We start from the raw sequence: 19,902 nt of genomic DNA on the forward strand, positions 1-19,902 counted from the left end.
TGCATGCATACATTAGAGTTGATCTCATAATAGGTATCAACTTCTTGGCTGTGTCAGATGATATTCATTTGTCCTTTCCTTAGTTGGACTGAGTCGTAACTTAGGACTTAGTTTTCATTTTTTTTTAATTGAGTAAGTATATTTATCGGGAACTTCCGATGAGGCAGACACTGAAATAGCCTTTAGGATACAGTGGTCCGCAGACTGAGAAAGTAGACCTAACACTGGAACTCAGAGGAAGGAGGGAAATAAAATAAATATTAACTTCAATTGTCATAAATAGTAGAAAGCAAAGAAGTTCCTCACAAAGAGAGCGCCATGAAGATTTCACCTAGACTACAGAGGTCTAAGTGAGGATTTCCTGAGTACGATATGTCAATATTGGTATTCCGAGAGTGGATAGGGTTGGCAAAGTAAGAGTTTCAAGGTGAAAGAAATATGGCATGGGAAAATCCTGAAGAAGAAAGGAGCATGCTGTGTGTCAAAGAAACTTGAACAGATTAGTGAGCAAAGAAAAGAGGTGTTAAAGAGATTGGAGGAATAGACAGTAAGCCCACAGCTATATTCACTTATAGTATTCTGGACTCTATACCTCTCTCGCCCTCCCCTGGAACACAGAACAGAAGGCTTTCTGCAGTCAGAGATTATGTTAAGTTCATCAAGTGTTTCTGGGGAAGCCAAAGATTAAAATGTAGTGAATTCTCAATATATACTTTTGATTAAGTAGTTAATTATTAGTGCTATTTTTTTAAATTGATAGATAAAATTGTATATACTTCTTCTGTACAGTATGATGTTTTGAAGCATGTATATATTGTGGAATGTTTTAATCTACCTAATTAACAAATGAATTACATCACATAGGTATTATTTTTGGGATGGGAACACTTAAGATCCATTCTTTCTGTATTTATTGGGCTATAATATATCATCATATAGCATAGTCAATATGCTATACAATAGATGTCTTGTACTTATTCCTTCTATTGAACTGTAATTGTATATCCTGTTCCCTTCCCACCTCCCTCCTAGGCACCCTATCATCTAGTAACCACCATTCTACTCTTGACTTCTATATGATCAATTTTTTATATTCTACATATAAGTATAATCATGAGGCATTCATCTCGGAAGACTTAACATCATTTTCTCCAAGTTCATCCAAGTTGTTACAAATCAAAAGATTTCCCTCTTTTTTGAGGCTAAATTGCATTTAATTGCATATATATATATATACGCACACAAATGTTATATATACACACACACAAATTTTATATATATATACATATATATATATATATAAAACATTTTCTTTATCCATTCATCTGTTGATAAACACTTAGATTGATTCCATAGCTTGGCTATAGTGAATAGTCTGCAATAAACATGGAAGTGGAGATATTTCTTTGACATATAGATTTTATTTCCCTTGGATATACATATCTAGTAGTGGGATTCCTTGATCACATGGTAGTTCTATTTTTCATTTTCTGAGGAACCTCTAGAGACTTTAATATTATGACTTTGATCTCATTACTTGTTATTGTTCCATTCAGGTTTTGGGTTTCTTTATGGTTCAATCATGGTAGTTTGTATGCATCCAGGAATGTATCCATTTCTTCTATGTTTTCCAATTTATTGGCATATAGTTGTTCATAGTTGCCTCTAATGATCCTTTGAATTTTTACAATATCAGTTGTAATGTCCCCTTTTTCATCTCTGATTTTATTTATTTGAGTTTTCTCTGTTTATTCTTAGTCTGGCTAAAGGTTTGTTGATTTTGCTTAACTTTCCAAAAATACAACTTTTTGTTTTGTTGATCTTTTCAATTTTTTTATTTCAATTTCATTTATTTCTGCTCTGATCTTTATTTTCTCTGCTAATTTTGGGTTTAGTTTGCTCTTGCTTTTCTAGGTTTTAAGATGCATAGTTATGTTGTTTATTTGAAGATTTTCTACTTTTTTGGAGTAGGTGCTTATCACTATAAACTTTGGACTTAATGTTGTTTTTACCATGTCGCATAGTTTTGGTATGTTTTGTTTCCTTCCGTTTTCATTTACTTCAAGAACATTTTAAATTTTCTTCTTAATTTCTTCATTGACCCACTGGTCATTCAGGAACATATTGTTTAATTTCCATATGTTTGTATAGTTGTCAAAGTTCCTTTTGTTATTGATTTCTAGTTTTATTCCATTATGGTCAAAAAATAATTCATATGATTTCATTTTTTTGAAATTTTTAAGACTTCTTTTGTGGCCTGACGTATGATCTATTCATGAGGATAATACATCTGAGGAGAAGGATATATATTCTGCAATAGTTGGATGAAACATTCTGTCAATATCTATTAGGTCCATTCTGTCTACAATGCAGATTAAGTCCAATGTTTCTTTGTTAATTTTCTGTATGGATGATCTGTCCAATGCTGAAGGTGGGGTGTTGAGGTCTTCAGCTATTATTGCATTGAGGTCTATCTCTCTCTTTACTTCTAATAAAGTTTGCTTTATATACTTGGGTGCTCCAAAGTTGGAAACATATACATTTACAATTTTTATAACCTCTTGCTGAATTGACCCCTTTATCATTATATGACCTTATATAAGGTCTATATTATCCGCAGAACTTGTCTCTTTTTATGTTTTTTTAATTGAAATCTGTTTTTTTCTCTGATAGGAGTATAGTGACTTCTGCTCTTGTTTTTGTTTCCATTGTAATGGAATATCTTTTTCCATCTCTTCATTTTCAGTTTGAATCTTTAGAGTTGAAGTATGTTTCTTGTAAGCAACAGATCATTGGGTCTTGTTTTGCTATCCATTCAGCCATTCTATGTCTTTTGATTGGATAATTTAGTTCATTTACATGCAATGTTATTATTGATAATAAGGACTTACTCCTGCCATTGTGTTATTTGTTTATTGGTCGTTCAGTGGTCTTCTCTTCCTTCTTCCTTTCCTTCCTATCTTCCTCTAGTGAAGGTGATTTTCTCTGGTATTATAATTTAGTTTCTTGCTTTTTATTTTTTGCATATCTGTTGTATGTTTCCTGGTTCGAGGTTACCATAACCCATTATTTTAAGCTGGTAACAGCTTAACACTGTTTGCATAGACAAACAAGCAACAAGAAAACTAATAAAAACTCTACACTTTAACTTCATCCCCTCTGAGTTTTTACTTTTTTGTGTGTTTCTATTTATATCTCATTATACTATGTCTTGAAAAGTTATTGTAGTTATTATTTTTGACAAGTTTGTCTTTTAGTCTTTCTACTTAAGATATGGGTAGTTTACACACCATAATTACAGTGTAAATTATAATATTCTGTGTTTGCCTGTGTACTTAGCATTACCAGTGAATTTTATACATTCAGATGATATTTTGTTGCTTGCTAACATCACTTTTTCTCACACTGAAGAATTCCCTATAGCATTTCTTGTAGGACAGGTCCGGTTTTCGTGAAATCCCTCAGCTTTTAATTGTCTGGGAAGCTATTTCTCCTTCATGTTTGAAGGGTATTTTCACTGGACATATTATTCCAGGATAAAAAATTTGGAGGTTTGTCCTTCAGTACTTTGAATATGTCATACCATTCTCCCCTGGTGTGTAAGGTTTCACTGAGAAATATGCTGCCAGACATATTGGAGCTCCATTATATGTTATTTTTTAAAATTTAACTTTTATTTGAATTTCAGGAGTACACGGGCAGGTTTGTTATATAGATAAACTTGTGCCCATTGGGGTTTGTTGTACAGATATTGTCAACCATGTATTAAGCGTAGTACCTTCTGGTTATTTTTTCTGATCCCTGCCCTCCTTCTACTCTCCACTTTCCACCCTCTGATAGCCACCAATGTGTGTATCCCCTCTGTGTGTCCATGTGTTCTCATCATTTAGCTTTCACTTATAAGTGAAAACATGCAGCATTTGGTTTTCTGTTCCTGCATTAGTTTGTGAAGGGTAATGGCCTCCAGCTCCATCCATGTACCTGCAAGGGACATGATCTCATTCCTTTTTAAGGCTGCATAGTATTCTATGGTGTATATGTACCACATTTTCTTTATCCAGCATATCATTGATTGGCATTTAGGTTGATTCCAATCTTTGAAATTGTGAATAGTGTTGCAATGAACATACATGCGCATGTGTCTTTATACTAAGACAATTTGTATTTCTTAGAGTATACACTCAGTAGTGGAATTTCTAGTTTTTTATCACTTTCTACTCTGATGTCTCTATCTTCTCTTTAATGCCAGTAACTCTTGGATTTTCCGTTTTTTGGCTATTTCCTGTATCTTGTAGGTATACTTCCTTCTTTTTCTTTTTCTTTTTTCTTTTGTCTCCTCTGACTGTGCTTTTTCCAATAGCTTATCTTCCAGCTCACTAACTCTTTCTTCTGCTTGATCAAATCTGCTGTTGAGAGTCTCTGATGTATTTTTTAGTATGTTAACTGAATTTTTCAGCTCCAGAATTTCCTCTTGGTTCTTTTTAATTGTTTCAATTTCTTTGTTAAATTTATTTGATAGGATTTTGAATTCCTTCTCTGTGTTATCTTGAATTTTATTGAGCTTCTTTAAGACAGCTACTTTAAATTCTCTGTCTGAAAGGTTACATATCTCTGTCACTCCAAGATTGGTCCTTGGTGACTTATTTAGTTTGTTTCATGAGACCGTGTTTTCCTGAATGGTCTTTATGCTTATGAATGTTTGTTGATGTCTGGACATTGAAAAGCGAAATATTTATTGTGATGTTTGCAGTCTGGGATTGTTTATACCCATTCTTCTTGGGAAGGTTTTCCAAGTATTCAAAGGAAATTGAATGTTGTGCTCTAAGTCACTGCAGCCATATTAGCATTAGGGGGTACCCCAAGCCCAGTAATACTGTAAATCTTGCAAACCCGTAGAAGTGCCACCTTGGTGGTCTTGGGTAATATCAAAGAGAATTCCCTGGATTTCCAGGAAGAGGCTCTTTTCCTCTTCCCTTTCTTTTTCTCCAAACAGAGTCTCTCTCTCCATGCTGAGCTACCTGGAGATGTGAGAGATGTGACACAAGCACCCCTGTGACTATAACCACTGGAACAGCCCTGGGTCAGACCAAAAGCCAGCACAGCACTGGTTCTCACTCAAGGGTCATGGTAACCCCTACATAGCTTTTGCCAGTGTTCACTCAAGGCCCAAGGGCTCTTCATTTAGAGGGTACCAAATCCAGCCAGACTTGTGTCCTACCCTTCAGCATGGTTCACTCTCCCTCTTCCAGGGACAGGTCCCAGAATGCCTGGATTCAGGCCTGGAGTCAGGAACCTTAGAAATTTATCTGGGGCTTTATTCTACTGTAGCTCAATTGACAACCAAGTCATAAGACAAAGTCTTTCCCACTCTTCCCTCCTCTTTCCACAAGCAGAGGTATTTCTTTGGCTAGCACTACCCCAGTCCACAGGAATTACTGCTTGGCTACTGCTGATGTTCACTCAAGGACCAAGGGCTCTTCAGTCAACGTGTGGTGAATGCTTCCAGGCCTGGGTCTCTCCCTTCATAGCAGTGGGTTCCCCTCTGGCCCAGGGCAGGTTAAGAAATGCCATCTAGGAGCCAAGGCATGGAATCAGGGATCCTAGGAGCCTGCTTGGTGCTCTATTCCACTGTGGCCAAGCTGGTGTCCACACTGAGTTTTATTTATTTTTTTTGAAGGTACTTTCTTATGTAGATAGTTATTCAATTTGGTGTTCCTGTAAGGATGCTATTCAGTCATCTTGGTCAGACTTCTTTGATTTTTTTTTTAATGTGGCAAGAGATAAATGTCTAATTTCATTCTTCTATATGTAGATATCCGGTTTTCCAAAAGTCATTTATTGAAGAGACCATTTTCCTCCCATCGTATGTTGTTGGCATCTTTTTCAAAAACCAGTTGGCTGTGAATGTGTGAATTCATTCGTGAGCTTTTTATTCTGCTCCATTGGTCTATGTGTTTTCTTTTATGCTTGTACAATTCTGTTTTGGCTACTATAGGTTTATAGTATATTTTGAAGTCAGATAGTGTGATGCCTCCTGCCATATTCATTTTGCTCAAAATTGCTTTAGCTATTCATGGTCTTTCATTGTTCCACATAAATTTTAGGACTGTTTTTTAATTTCTGTGAAGAATATCATTAGTATTTTGATGGCGGTTGCATTTAATCTATAGATCATTTTGAGCAGTCTGATCATTTGAACAATATTAATTCTTCCAATCCATTAACACAGGATATCGTTCCCTTTAACTGTGTTTGTTTCATTTTCCTTAGTTAATGTTTTATAGTTTTCAGTGTAGAGCTCTTTCACTTTGTTGGTTAAATTCATTCCTAAGTATTTTGTTTTTGTAGCTATTGTAAATGCTATTGTTTCTCAACTTCTTTTTCATGTAGTTGACTATTAATGTATAAAACGCTATTGATTTTTGTACATTAATTTTGTATTCTGTAACATTACTGAATTTGTTTAAATCAAACAGTTTTTTGGTGTAGTCTTTATACCCTTTTTGCATATAAATTGTGTTGTCTGCAAATAAAAGGCAATTTAATTTCTTTCTTTCCACTTTTGGTGCCTATTATTTTTTCTCTTGCCTAATTATTCTGGCTATGAAACTATGTTGAATAAAAGTGGAGAAAGGGGGCATCATTTTCTTGTTCCATATCTAGAAGGAAAAGATTTTAACCTTTTGACTTTCAGTATGATGTTAGCTGTGATTTTGTTATATTTGATATGTTACTTCCATACCTAATTTGTTGAGATTTTTGATCATGAAAGAATGTTAAGTATCATCAAAATTTTTTTCTGTGTCTTTTGAAATGATCATAAGGATTTTGTCTTTCATTTTGTTCATGTAATTTATCACATTTATTGATATGTATTTGTTGGGTCATCCTTGCATCCTTGGGATTAATCCTGCTTGATCATGGTGAATAATCTTTTTAATGTGTTGTTGAACTTGGTTTGCTAACATTTTCTTAGGGAGTTTTGCATCTATTAGGGATATTGGCCTGTAGTTTTCTGTTTTGTAATGCCTTGTCTGGGTTTGTTAATAATATCAAGGGGATGCTGACTTCATAAAATGTGTTGGAAGGATTTTCTCCTCCCAGATTTTTGGAACAGTTTCAGACAAATTAGTATTAGATTTTCTTTAAATGTTTGGTAGAATTAAGTCATAAAGCCATCAGGTCATCCTAGTAAACATCACTTTTGACTAGGAATTTTTTTTTACTGATTCAATCTCTTTAGTAGTTATTGCTTTATTCAGATTTTCTGTTTCTTTGCAATTCAATCTTGGCAAGTTGTGTGTATCCAGGAAATTAGTGATTTCTTCTAAGTTATCCAATTCATTGGTGTTTAATTGTTTATATTGGTTTCATGATCCTTTTTATTTTCATGGTATCAATTGTAACTTCTTTTTAAATCTTGATTTATTTGATATGTCTTCTCTGTCTTTTTCTTAGTGTACCTAAAGGTTTGTAAACTTTTTTTTCTCTTTTCCAAAAACCTACTCTTAGTTTTATTAACCATTTGCATTATTTTTCTAGCCTCCATTTTACTCATTTCTGCTCTGATCTATATTATTTCCTTTTTATACTAATTTTCGTCTGTGCTTATTTATTTATTTATTTATTTATTTTTGAAATGGAGTTTCACTCTTGCTGCCCAGGCTGGAGTGCAATGGCACAATCTCTGCTCACTGCAACCTCTGCCTCCTGGGTTCAAGCAGTTCTCCTGCCTCAACCTCCCGAGTAGCTGGGATTGCAGGCACCTGCCACCATGCCTGCCTAATTTTTTTTAGTTCATTGCCTTGCAGAAAGAAGATGATCAATTATTAGGCAATTTTGTCAATCTAAAACATGATGGAAACTAATGAAGAAATAGCTGCCTGATGGAGAGATTGAATGGATGAGCCATAGCAATTTCTTCTGTGAAACTTGAAGTCTGCTCCTCCTCTTCAACTTTACCTGAGATTTAGGAGTCTCCTCTGCTCTTTCAAATGTGAGACTGTTGCTTGTGATGGGTGCATACTTGGCACCGCACCATGTTATTTGTGTCCTAAATGTCCATATTCCTGTCCTCTTGCTGGACTTCTACCTGCTCCCTAGTACAGAATTACAGTCTTTAATGACTGAGATTATTTTAACACTTGTTTGGCTTTTCTCCTTCCAGGCTTAATTACTCTAATCAGTTCTTTAAACCAATTATCTTTCTGTAAATCCATGATTCTACCATGCTTGACAATCTTCAATAATTCCTCATTTTCTTTAGGAAAAATTGCTTGCTCTGTAGTCTGGTATGGAAGGCTCACTTCTTCCTGCTTGATCTTTCTTTGTAAGTCTTTATTATTATTGCTTTTATTGCACAACATTCCCCTTTAATAGCCTGGTAGGACCTCTGGTAGTGCCGTTGTGGGCTGCTCAGTATGAGGGGCTGAACAGCACCCAACAGGGGATTGAGGTGAGGCAATGGTAGGGCTAGACATGCCAATTTATTTCCCACGGCTTAGAAGGTTGGGAGAGTCAGGCCAACCTTCATCAGTGGTGGTTAAATAACTAGTGGCAAGGGGCAAGGGGCAGAGGCAAGACCAAGGCAAGGGATTCCACCATTGTGTCCCACACTACCCACTCATTGCTCCCAACAAATATTTGTAGGGGATGCTGGGGCTGGTGGCCCTGGTTGGGATGGGTATGTGGCAACACTATTTCAGTTAGGCTCAAAATAGGTAGAGTGAATATGGCCACCCTGAATGGAACCCTATATGTTCTCCTGGAATAGCTGCCAATTGTTCTGCAGGATCTCAGTGCCTACTTTTTGTTACTCTAGCCCATCAAAATTTTAATCCTTTCTTAAGTATAAAGAAAAAGAAAGTATTTTCTTTTTCAGATGGTCAGAGATATTTAACTGAGTTGTTAGACTATCTCTGATATCTGGGGGACACAATAAGAGACTAGAAGATTCATATTTCAGAGCAGAAAAATTCAATAAAAACTAATAAAAATAATTCAATTATCAAATGCAACTCATTTTATATTATCTCTAGATGTTAATATGTTCTTTTCCTTCTTCCAGGATTTTCCCAAACCTTTCAACTCTCTTCCCTTTTCTTCCACTTCTATGTTTGTAGTTGGACATTCTTTTGACCTCAATTTATACATTATTTCCTTTCCTGAATTAGATGACCTTCACATATGCCTCAACAGACCCTGTAGGTTCTTATTTTGGTACTTGGTATTCATTGCTTTAATGGGTCATTGTGTTTATTTAGAGTATAATATGATGTAGATATTGTCCTAGTCACTTGGATGAAGTGGGTTTTTAAAAGGCTGACAGTGTACTCCTACTCTTGAAACTTATAGTGACAGTGAAATGACATTAATTCACTAATTACAGTTGTCATAAGTATTATAGTAGAAAAAATCCCAAGGTCCTACACATATGAACATCAGGAAGACTTCTCCTAGCCTGAGGAAGAAATGATTTGACCAATTTAGGAGATTTCCAAGTAGAGAAACATGGTTTATAAAAATCCTAAGTAGAAGAAGAATGTTGAAGAAACTTTAATGGATAAGTAAGTGAAGGGAAAAGTGTGAAAGAAACTCCAGTAGTAGACAATGAACCCACCGCTGTACTCACATGTGTTACTAAGGATGCTACATGTCTTTGATTTTCCCCATGAAAAGTGAGAGAGAACTTCTTGAGGTCCAAAATATATCAATTCACTATGTATCTCATATAGAAACAGAATATTAAAATATAGTTAATTATCAATATATGCATGTGAGTAAATAATCATCAGAATTATTTTTGGTAGAAGATGAAATGAGATGCTATTTTGAAGTTTAAGTCATAATATGCGTTATAGAAAATACAGCAACAGAGGAACAAGAGAAAAGTATGTTAGTTAAAACAAAATGCCTCTGTGATTTTGTGATTATTAAATAGGTACCCAGATCTTTCTCTACAGAAATCCCCACTGCTTTTAGCTCATTAGAACTTCTTCCATAGTAGTCTATATCTTGATATTTTCTTCAGAAGTACAGGAATCACTATTTGTCTTATAAGAATAGACAAATAAATTGATAAAACTCTCCAGAGACTAAACTGCAGGATGTTATAAACTTGTGAAAGGCTAAGAAAATAAAATATATTGAAAGATAAACAACAACAACAACAACAACACTAGTTTGGGTCACTTAAGTTGGTTAGTGCCAACTATTTCATGCTGTGCTATGAAATAACTCTCAAACCCATTTGCTGTCTCCTCCCAGGGAAGAGAAGCAATTTTGAGACTCCTTCCATAAATGTTCATAGTTTTCTACTTTGTTAGGTAGGGAAACTGCAGTTTTCCTTGTGTAAATATCTTATTGAAAATGAAGAATGAATGTGTATGTTCATTGCAGCATTATTCACAATACCAAAGATATGGAATCATGTTAAATGCCCATCAGTGATAGAATGGATAAAGAAAATGTGGTACATATTCACTTTGAAATACTACGCAGTCATGAAAATGAATGAGATCATGTTCTTTGCAGGGACATGGATGGAACTGGAGGTCATTATCCTTAGCAAACTAATGCAGGAACAGAAAACCAGATACCACATGTTCTCTTATAAGTGGGAGCTAAATGAGAACACATGGGCACATCAAACTTTTGTAAGTTTGATTATAAATTATCTTGGTGTCATCTTGATTGAAATTAATTTAATTGGAGTCTTTGACCTTCTACTTGGGTTTTTACGACTTTCTCCAGATTTAGAAAGTTTTCTGCTATTATTTTAAAAAATAACCTTTCCATTTTTTTCTCATTGTTCTTCTTATATTATCATTTAGATATTTGCTCTATTGATGCTGTTCCATGAATCCTTTAAGCATTCTTTATTCCTTTGAATCCACTTTTTCTTTTAGTTCTTTTATATATTTTCAAATAACTTGTGCTCAATTTCACACTTTCTTCCTCCTCCTTCATCAGTACTGCTGTTGATATTTTCTACTACATTTTCTTCAATTCATTCATTATATTTCTCAGCTCCAGAGATTGTGTATCTGTGCTATATTACTTCTTTTGGTCTTGGTAGTTTATTGTTTTTCTTATTTCATTCAATTTTTTCTCTGTATTCCTGGAAATATGCTGTGTGTCTTTAAACAGTTATTTGGAAATTTTTGTCAGGCAGCTTATGAATCTGTCTCTCTCTCTCTTTCTCTCTCTCTCTCTCTTTTTTTTTTTTTTTGATGGAATTTTTGCTCTTGTTGCCTAGGCTGCACTGCAATGGTGTGATCTTGGCTCACCGCAACCTCCACTTCCCAGGTTCAAGCAATTATCCTGACTCAGCCTCCCGAGTCGCTGGGATTACAGGCATGTGCCACTATGCCCAGCTAATTTTGTATTTTTAGTAGAGACAGGGTTTCTTCATGTTGGTTAGACTGGTCTCGAACACCTGACCTCAGGTGATCCACCCACCTTGGCCTCCAAAGTGCTGGGATTACAGGTGTTATCCACTGTGCCTGGCCTCTTTTTCATTGAAACAATTACTGGTACTTGATTTTGTTCCTTATTATTCATTATGCCATGGTGTAATTACACTTACTCAGAGGCTACTCTGAAGCAAGTACTGAAATAGCCACTGGGATAAAGTGGTTTAAAAAGCAGTCAGGGAACTCTTACTGTTGAGACTTGTTGTCTCGAAAAGACAGATATCCTTAACTACAGTGATAAGTGGCAGAAAAAAATATAAGATCATATACATGTAAACACTAGGTAATATTTTTTTCCTAGCCTGGGAGGAGATCTAAGGAAGTATTTCTGAAGGAAAAGACATTAATACTGGCATTCAAGGATAGTTTTAACCAATAGGAAGTTAGCAGGTGGAAGAATCACGATAGAAATCTTTAAGAAAGGAGCATGACATGTGGAAGAAATGTTAATAGTTTAGTGAACTAGGGTAAAAAATATAAAGGAGTCTTGATCAGCAAACAATGAACCCAATCACTTGTTGTTACGTCCAATACATTCTTTCTCTCTTCCACAGAACAACACGAGGAAAATTTTAGTGGTCAATGACAATGTTACACTGATAAAGTATCCCTTGTGGAACCAAAAGCTTAATTTTTGTGAATTCTCAATATATTCATTTAAGTAATTAGTGGAGTTACTTTTAGGTAGAACAGATAAAGTGTTTTGTTTGGGTTTAAGCACGACAAGCTATATTAAAGAAAAATGTAAGAAAAAAGGAAGAAAAAGAAAGTACCTGGCCAGACGTGGTGGCTCACGCCTGTAATCCCAGCACTTGGGGAGGCCGAGGTGGGTGGATCACGAGGTCAAGAGATCAAGACCATCCTGGCTAACACAGTGAAACCCCATCTCTACTTAAAAAAAAAAAAAAAATTAGCTGGGCGTGGCGGCAGGTGCCTGTAGTCCCAGCTACTTGGGAGGCTGAGGCAAGAGAATGGTATGAACCCAGGAGGTAGAGTCCTGGGCAACAGAGTGAAGGCTCTGTCTCAAAGAAAAAAAAAATTCCTCTGTAATCTTGTGGTTAACAAAGGAGTTCCCAAATTTTTATTCAAATCTCCACAGGTGTCACCTCTCTGGAACTTCTTTTGCAGTATTCTAGACTTTGATTTTTTTTCCCCCCAGAAATGTAGAAATAACTGTTTTGTACTAATAGAATAATAAATCATTGAAACTATCCAAAAAATCAAACTGAAAGATATTATAATCTTGTGAAAGGCTAAGACAGTGAATTTTGAAAGGTAACAATAAAAAATGGCATTGGTTTGAGTCACTTAAAACTTCACTAGTGTTGGCTTCATCATACTGTGCCCCAGGAAGACAGCAAAGTTATGGAACAATTGTGTAACTCCTCCCTTCAATGTTCTTAGATTTTTATACCCTTAGCAAGAGATACTAAACTATTCCTTTCCTGTAAATAATTTATCAAAATGAAATAAAAATGACTGCAGAATTTTCTTTTTAAATTCTCTGGTAATATATTCATACCTGAAATAAATTCTGATATTAGAAGGTTATTCTCCAGGGGACTTAAATTTTGATATTAACACTTTATTATCCAGGAGATGTAAATGTCCCTTGAATAAAGCCAAAATATCAAAGGAGAAAGATGTGACATGCCTAGCCATTTGTCCATTGTCTACTATTCACAGAGTGGCAGTGGCAGAAGTGTCTATCACTGCCGGTATTTGACTGCATCTCCTGGATGGGGGAGGGTCTGCTATGAAATCAACTTTCGTTTACATACTATATGAATCATTCATCCAATTATTAAGAGTTGATAAACTCGTAGCTTATCAGAGATAGAACATCATTACAAATATGGAGATCCTTCTCAAATGTAGAGAAAGGAATTTGTCATCAACTGCCCTCTTAACTATGACTAAGTTGTGTTATCTTGGTGACTGAAGTCATGATTGCATAAGCATTTTCACATTGCTCATAGATTAAATGTAAGTGGTTTCTGGTTTCGTATCATGAGAGTGTTGAATGAAGGCTTGCAATATTTGGAAGAGCGCTGAACTTCTGGTGGGGAAGAAGTTGTGAATAATTCTTTGTTTTCTTGTTTTTTGTTTTGTTTTGTTTTTGTTAAGGATTGTGGATATACTTCAGAGTATTGTAAATCCTGTGATATTAAATAAATTGAACCAATCAGCAGATATTATTGTGGCAACTCAATATTGTGATAACATTATTGTGGTAATTAAGTGATCTGCAAATAGGATGAGGTTATGACTGAAAAACGGGTCCTTCAAAACAGCCAATTTTGCTGGATGATCAAAGGCTGTTTAAAGGAAAGAATGCTAATAGTTTTAATTCAAGCTTGGGCAATAGAGAAGATAGTGGAAGTCTGGATTTGGAAGCTCTCTGAGTGGTTCCACCAAAGCAGAAGTAAGTTAGGGAAAAGCAAGGATGATATGGGTGTCCATGGATTACTTATATGCTTTAGGTTGCTGCTTATGTGAACTCATGGAGCTGGTCTTTAGGTGAAGGGTAGAGAGCAACATAAGGAAAGTTCATAAAGAGCCACAATCTAGAGATTGGAGGTAGAGGATACACAGTAGGAATAAACATGATTCAGGAAGTTGTCCTGTCTCTTTTTCCTGTAATCAGTTCATAAGGAAGGATGTATTCTCTTGATACTCTGAGAGATAACACACAAATTACTATCCTAAAAAAACAGCAATTCAGATCAATGCTCAATAATCCAAACCACTCAGATGGATATTTAGTAAATGAACCAAATAAAGGCCAAAAACAAAACAAAAACAAAAACAAAACATTACACAGAAAGCTGATGGGAAATGAAAGAGTTCCTCATGGGGAAAAGGTATCTTCATAACCTACATGAATTCCTATCATCCCAAGTATTAATGCACAGAGTCATTGAACTTCGCATGAGAAGTGTCCTCACCAGGTTGATAACCTAATAAAATCAGTCTGGAAAGTGACAGAGTCTCTTTCGGAGAAGAATGTGAGCAAGTAAAAGAGACATTTCTCCAAGAAACAGCATTTAGGACCTTTCATGTCTCTATTAGGCCCCAAAATTTAAAAATAAAAATATGTGAGTAAGGCCTGTATTCTTCGAGAAGGAAATAGTAGTGTCTTAAGCATAGTAAAATTAAAAACTTTTCTACATCTCCTATGCCTAAGTGCTAGAATAGAATCCTTCATTATGGGATACTAAGTTGGCAAAATTAATTCATGCCAACTTAACTGAGTCATATATATATATATATGTGTGTGTATATATATATATATATATATAGTCGTCACTTAACTGAGCAATATGCCTCCTTAGTTAGACTTCTGGGATGAATGGAATTCATTACTCAGTATAAAGTCTGGATAACAGTATTGCCATAAAGACTCTTTAGGAAATGTAAGAATAATATTATACATTTGTAATATATCCCTACCTACTTAAGTACTCTGACAAAATGATAGGAATAGCAACAACTCAATAACCCTAAATTTTCTGTGTGGCATGTTTAAGCAGGCAGGGCCTTAGAAAGTGTCCTGTAGTATACTATCAAGACAGCATGTGTTGGAAAAGTAGAGCTGTCTTGAGATGTTCACATACATCATTGAGGTGGCAAAGAAATAATGGGCTTAAGGTGGCAATGATGAAAAAGGGCTCCGTCTGTGACCACCTAAGCCTACATGGCTTAGGTGCTGGCTCTGTTCCCCAAGTTTTTAAATAAAATTTGGAGAAACTACAGAGTAAGAAGAGATTTGTAGATTTAACAAACAAGTAAAATTCTTTGAGAGACTCCCTAACTATAGCAAAGTCTTTGTCTTAGTGTCTTCTGTGTGTGTGTGGGTGGAGGCTGCAGCTTCGGGCAGAGAACATCTGGGGGCTTCATTTAGAACATTTTTAAACAGTAAAGTCTTGTTTATTCCTCATGTTGCCTTGCAGCAGTCTTTGCTTGTCAGTTCTCCACAGAGGCCCTGATGCTGGTGTCTACAAGAATGAAATTAGGACAGAGCAAGAGATAGATCAGGATAAGCAGCAGATAGAAAAGTGTAAATTATTCTTCCACCCTTATCCTTCAGAGCCCTGGTGCTGGTGCATTATCACACAGAGAAGGTGACTTTTCCTAAAGATAATCTTTTTAAAGATTTAAAATTTAAACTATGATTAATACTTTGGGATGGTGAGATTAACTGTGGTTTTGTGGTATCTGAACTTGTTGCTTCTGAAATCATCTTCCTAATGTCTGACTGTCCCAAATTCAAAGTTCGATTTGGGCTGTTAGACTTTACCAAGCAAAAGACTTTGCCAAGCAATGTAGTACATTCCTTTATGGGGCTATGAGGTCACAGGAAATGCTATGTATATATCTGAAGAGCAAATTTATCTAACAACAACAACAACAAAAAAACCTTAGTAATTACCTTGAAAGTAAAACTGCAGACCCAACAACATGTACCTATTGAATTCAAATATGATAATAGAGGAAGCATGATTTTAAAATCAGTAAGCCAAATGTACCTAATTAGCAGCTAAACTAAGAAAAAGAAATAATAAAATAGCCAAGTGGAAATATTCACTAATAAAATATGGTAGTCAAAATAAAGAATACAAGACATTGGTTAAATTATGGAATGGAAAAAAAATTTATATTTCTTAATTAGAGGCTCATATTGAGTATCTCCCACAGAAGGAGGCAGCAAAACAGAAAAAAATTGAAATAATAAAAGAAAACATAAAAGACAAAAAGTATAGAGTTTTCAACATCCCAATAGCAGTAATTTTAGGAGAAAAGGAACATGTAGAAGGGATTAGGGGAGGTGTATTTGAATAAAATACATCAGTAAATGCCAAGAATTAAAGAGAGATAAATGTTCTCAATAAAAAACACAATGTCCCAAACTGGGTAGAAGGAAAAAAAAAAAAAAAAACCTCGTACACACATAATGTAATTAAAAGGACACCAGCAAGAAGCAGCATCTAGAGATAAAGAACACATCATATACAACGGAATAAAACTCAGACTGACAGTAGAAATCGGGAGATTGGAGTGATATTTTAAGGCACATCTAGGCAAATCATTACTCATAATTACAAAATTCTTACAGCTCAAAAAAATTTATTACTTAAAAAATATTTTCAATCAATACTTATGTGGAAGCAAAGTCAGAATTGAACTGATGTCAGGCTATTTATACCAACTATTTATACCACTCAGTACAATATTACTTGATGCAGAATTTTTTAAAAATAGACTTTATTGTGTATATTTGAGGTTTACAATATGAAGTGTGGGTATAATATAAGACAGTAAAATGATTACTAGAGTGAACCAGATGAATATATTAATAATCTCACACAGCTATTTTTTTTTTGTGACAAGAAAAGCTAAAATCTACTTATTTAACAAAAATTCCTGGTTCTATTTTATTAACTTAGTCCTTATTTGGTACATAGATCTCTAACCTTGTTCATTCTACCTATCTGCTACTTTGTATCTTTGACCTACAAATGCCTACATTAAAAAAAAAGTAAGATCTCAAATTAATAGTCTAACAAGGACCTAGAAAAAGAAGAACCACCTAAACCCAAAGTTAGCAAAAGAAAGAAAATAATAAAGATAGGAGCAAAAATAAACCAAATAGAGAACAGAAAAAAAAATTGTTGAGAAATTTTGAGTTTAAATAGCTACGTACTGATTTTGATATTGCTGAGTATTTTACACATATGTTATGTGCATATCTTACCTTTCCAAAAATCTAAATAATTCTGAATTCTGTAATCTATTTTGTCCCAAATGTTTCAGTTAAGGTATTGTGTTTTGAAGCATAATAATTTTAAACCTAAAACTTTGTATAAAGCTAAACTGTCATTCATATTCAGAGAATGATGCATCTATTCTCAAGCAGGCAAGGCTTCTGAAAATTTGCAATATGGAGACCCATGTCTAGAACCCAAATAAGAAGAAAAACAAATCCAGGCAATGTTGCAAGTGTGTCGGGTCTAAGTATGGTCAAATAATTTAGTAAAATTAGAGATAACAAATAAAATTAGGTCCAAAGAAAAAGCAAGGGGAGGGAAAATCACAATAGCACAGAAGAAAAATTCTAGGTAATATCAACATGACTGGGGAGGGACAGAGTTAAGGGAAAAGAGAACCAGCTAAAGCTCCAGGTGTGTTAGAGAAAAACTACATGTTTAAGAAGCAAAAAATGAGCTAAATGAAAATGTAGAAAATTTGCTCAAATTGAAATAAAAAATAAACTGTTAAAACATGTTTAGACTTTTAAATAATCACATTATATGTAAGTGAACTAAACTCAACAGAGAGAGATTGAGAAAATTTCTTTAAAAAATCAGCTCTATATTCTTACAAGTCTATTCATATGAGGTTCACTTGAAGCATAAGGAAATGAAAATAAAAAACAGGAAAAGATGATAACCAAATATATTGAACAAATAGGCTTTTAAGACATAAATAATTATTACAGTGTTGCTACTTAATAAAAGTTTCTATTCACCAACGAAATAGATTAATTACAAATATCCATGTATCTGATAAAATATCTTCAGAATATAGAAAATATAACTTTATAGAACTGTGATAAAAATTATAGTTTTAAAATCTCTATGTACTTATTTCTGCTCTGATCATTATAATTTCTTTCCTTCTACTAGTCTTCGGTTTATTTTCTTTCATTTTTCTCTTATTTCTTGAGGTGGAGCCTTAGGTTTTTTTTTTTTTTTTTTTTTTCTACTTTTCTGATGGAGGCATTTATTGCTATACACTTCTCTCTCAGAACTACTTTTACTGTATCCCATAAGTTTTGGTATGCTATGTCTCCATTTTTATTTGTCTCAAGAAATTTTTGCATTTTTTCTTAACCCATTAGTTATTCAGGAGCATGTTGTTTAATTTCCATGTATTTGTACATTTACCATGTTCCTCTTGTTAATTGCTAGTTTTCTTCCCTTGTAGTTAGAAAAGATACTTGATATTATTCATTTTTTTAAAGATTTGTGCCTGTAATCCCAGCACCTTGGGTGACTGAGGAGGGAGGATAGCTTGAGCTCAGAAGTTCAAGATCAGCCTGGGCCACGTAGTGAAACCTCAACTCTGTAAAAAATACACATAAAAAATCAGCTGGATGTGGTGCACCTGTAGACCTAGCTATTCAGGAGGCAGACTGAGGTGAGAGGATTTCTTGAGCCTGGGATGTGGATGTTGCAGTGAGCTGAGATCACACCACTGCACTCCACACTCCAGCCTGGGTGACAGAGTGAGTGCCCATCTCAAATAAATAAATACACAGAAAAATAAGACTTGTTTGGTGTTTGGTTGCTTAGAATGTGTGTAGTCTAGAAATAATACTTTAGGTGCTATTGAAAAGAATGTGTACCTGCAGCTACTGGGAGAAATGTTTTGATGTTTTGTAAATGTCTGTTACGTCTGTTTAGTCTAGAATGCCATTTAATGCTGAAGTTTTTTTTGTTCATTTTCTGTCTAAATGATCTGTCCATTGCTGAAAGTGGAGTTTTGAGTTTCTCTACTATTATTATATTGCAGTCTTTTTCCTTAAGTCTCTTAATATTTACTTTCTATATGTAGGTGGTGTTCTTATATTAGGTGTATATTTATGTTACATCCTTTTACTGTAGTGATCTCTTTGTCATTACATAATGGATTCTTCTGTCTTTTTTTTTTTTTTTTAACAGTTTTTGACTTTAAGTGTATTTTATCTAATATAAGTATACCTCGCTTTTTTGTTTTCAATTTGTGTGGAATATCTTCTTTCATTCTCTTTCAGTCTATTTATATCATTACAGGTAAAGTGAGTCTCTTGTAGACACCATATAGTTGAGTCTTATTTTTTATTTTTCTCTAGCAGTATATTTTGATTTATTGCTTTTAACTTTTATTGTATCTATTGTAAGTTTTTGCTTTGTGGTTACCATGAAGCTAATAAAAACATATTTTCATTATAACAAGCTATTTTAAGCTTAAAACCATTTAACTTCAATTACAAAAGAAACACACACACACACACACACACACACACACACACACACAACCTGTATACTTTACCTCAATTCTTATCCTATGCATTGAATTTTTGGTGTCATAATTTACATCTGATATTGCCTATGTCTTAACAAATTAGTAGTTACTATTATTTGTAATAGTTTTATATTTTAGTTTTTAAGGTGATGAGTGGTTTACACACCGTAACTACAGTATAAGAGTATTCTAATTTTTTCTGTTTACTTACATTTACTAGTGATTTTTATACTTCAGACGTTTTGTTGTTTCACATGGACAAGTTTTTTCTTTCAGTTTGAAGAACTCTATCATTTCTTTTAGGCAGGCATAGTGGTGATACATTCCCACAGCCTTGGTTAGTCTGGAAAAGTCCTTATCT

The sequence above is a fragment of the Macaca mulatta genome, chromosome 1 (genome assembly GCF_049350105.2).
Source record: "Macaca mulatta isolate MMU2019108-1 chromosome 1, T2T-MMU8v2.0, whole genome shotgun sequence".
Lineage (NCBI taxonomy): Eukaryota > Metazoa > Chordata > Mammalia > Primates > Cercopithecidae > Macaca > Macaca mulatta.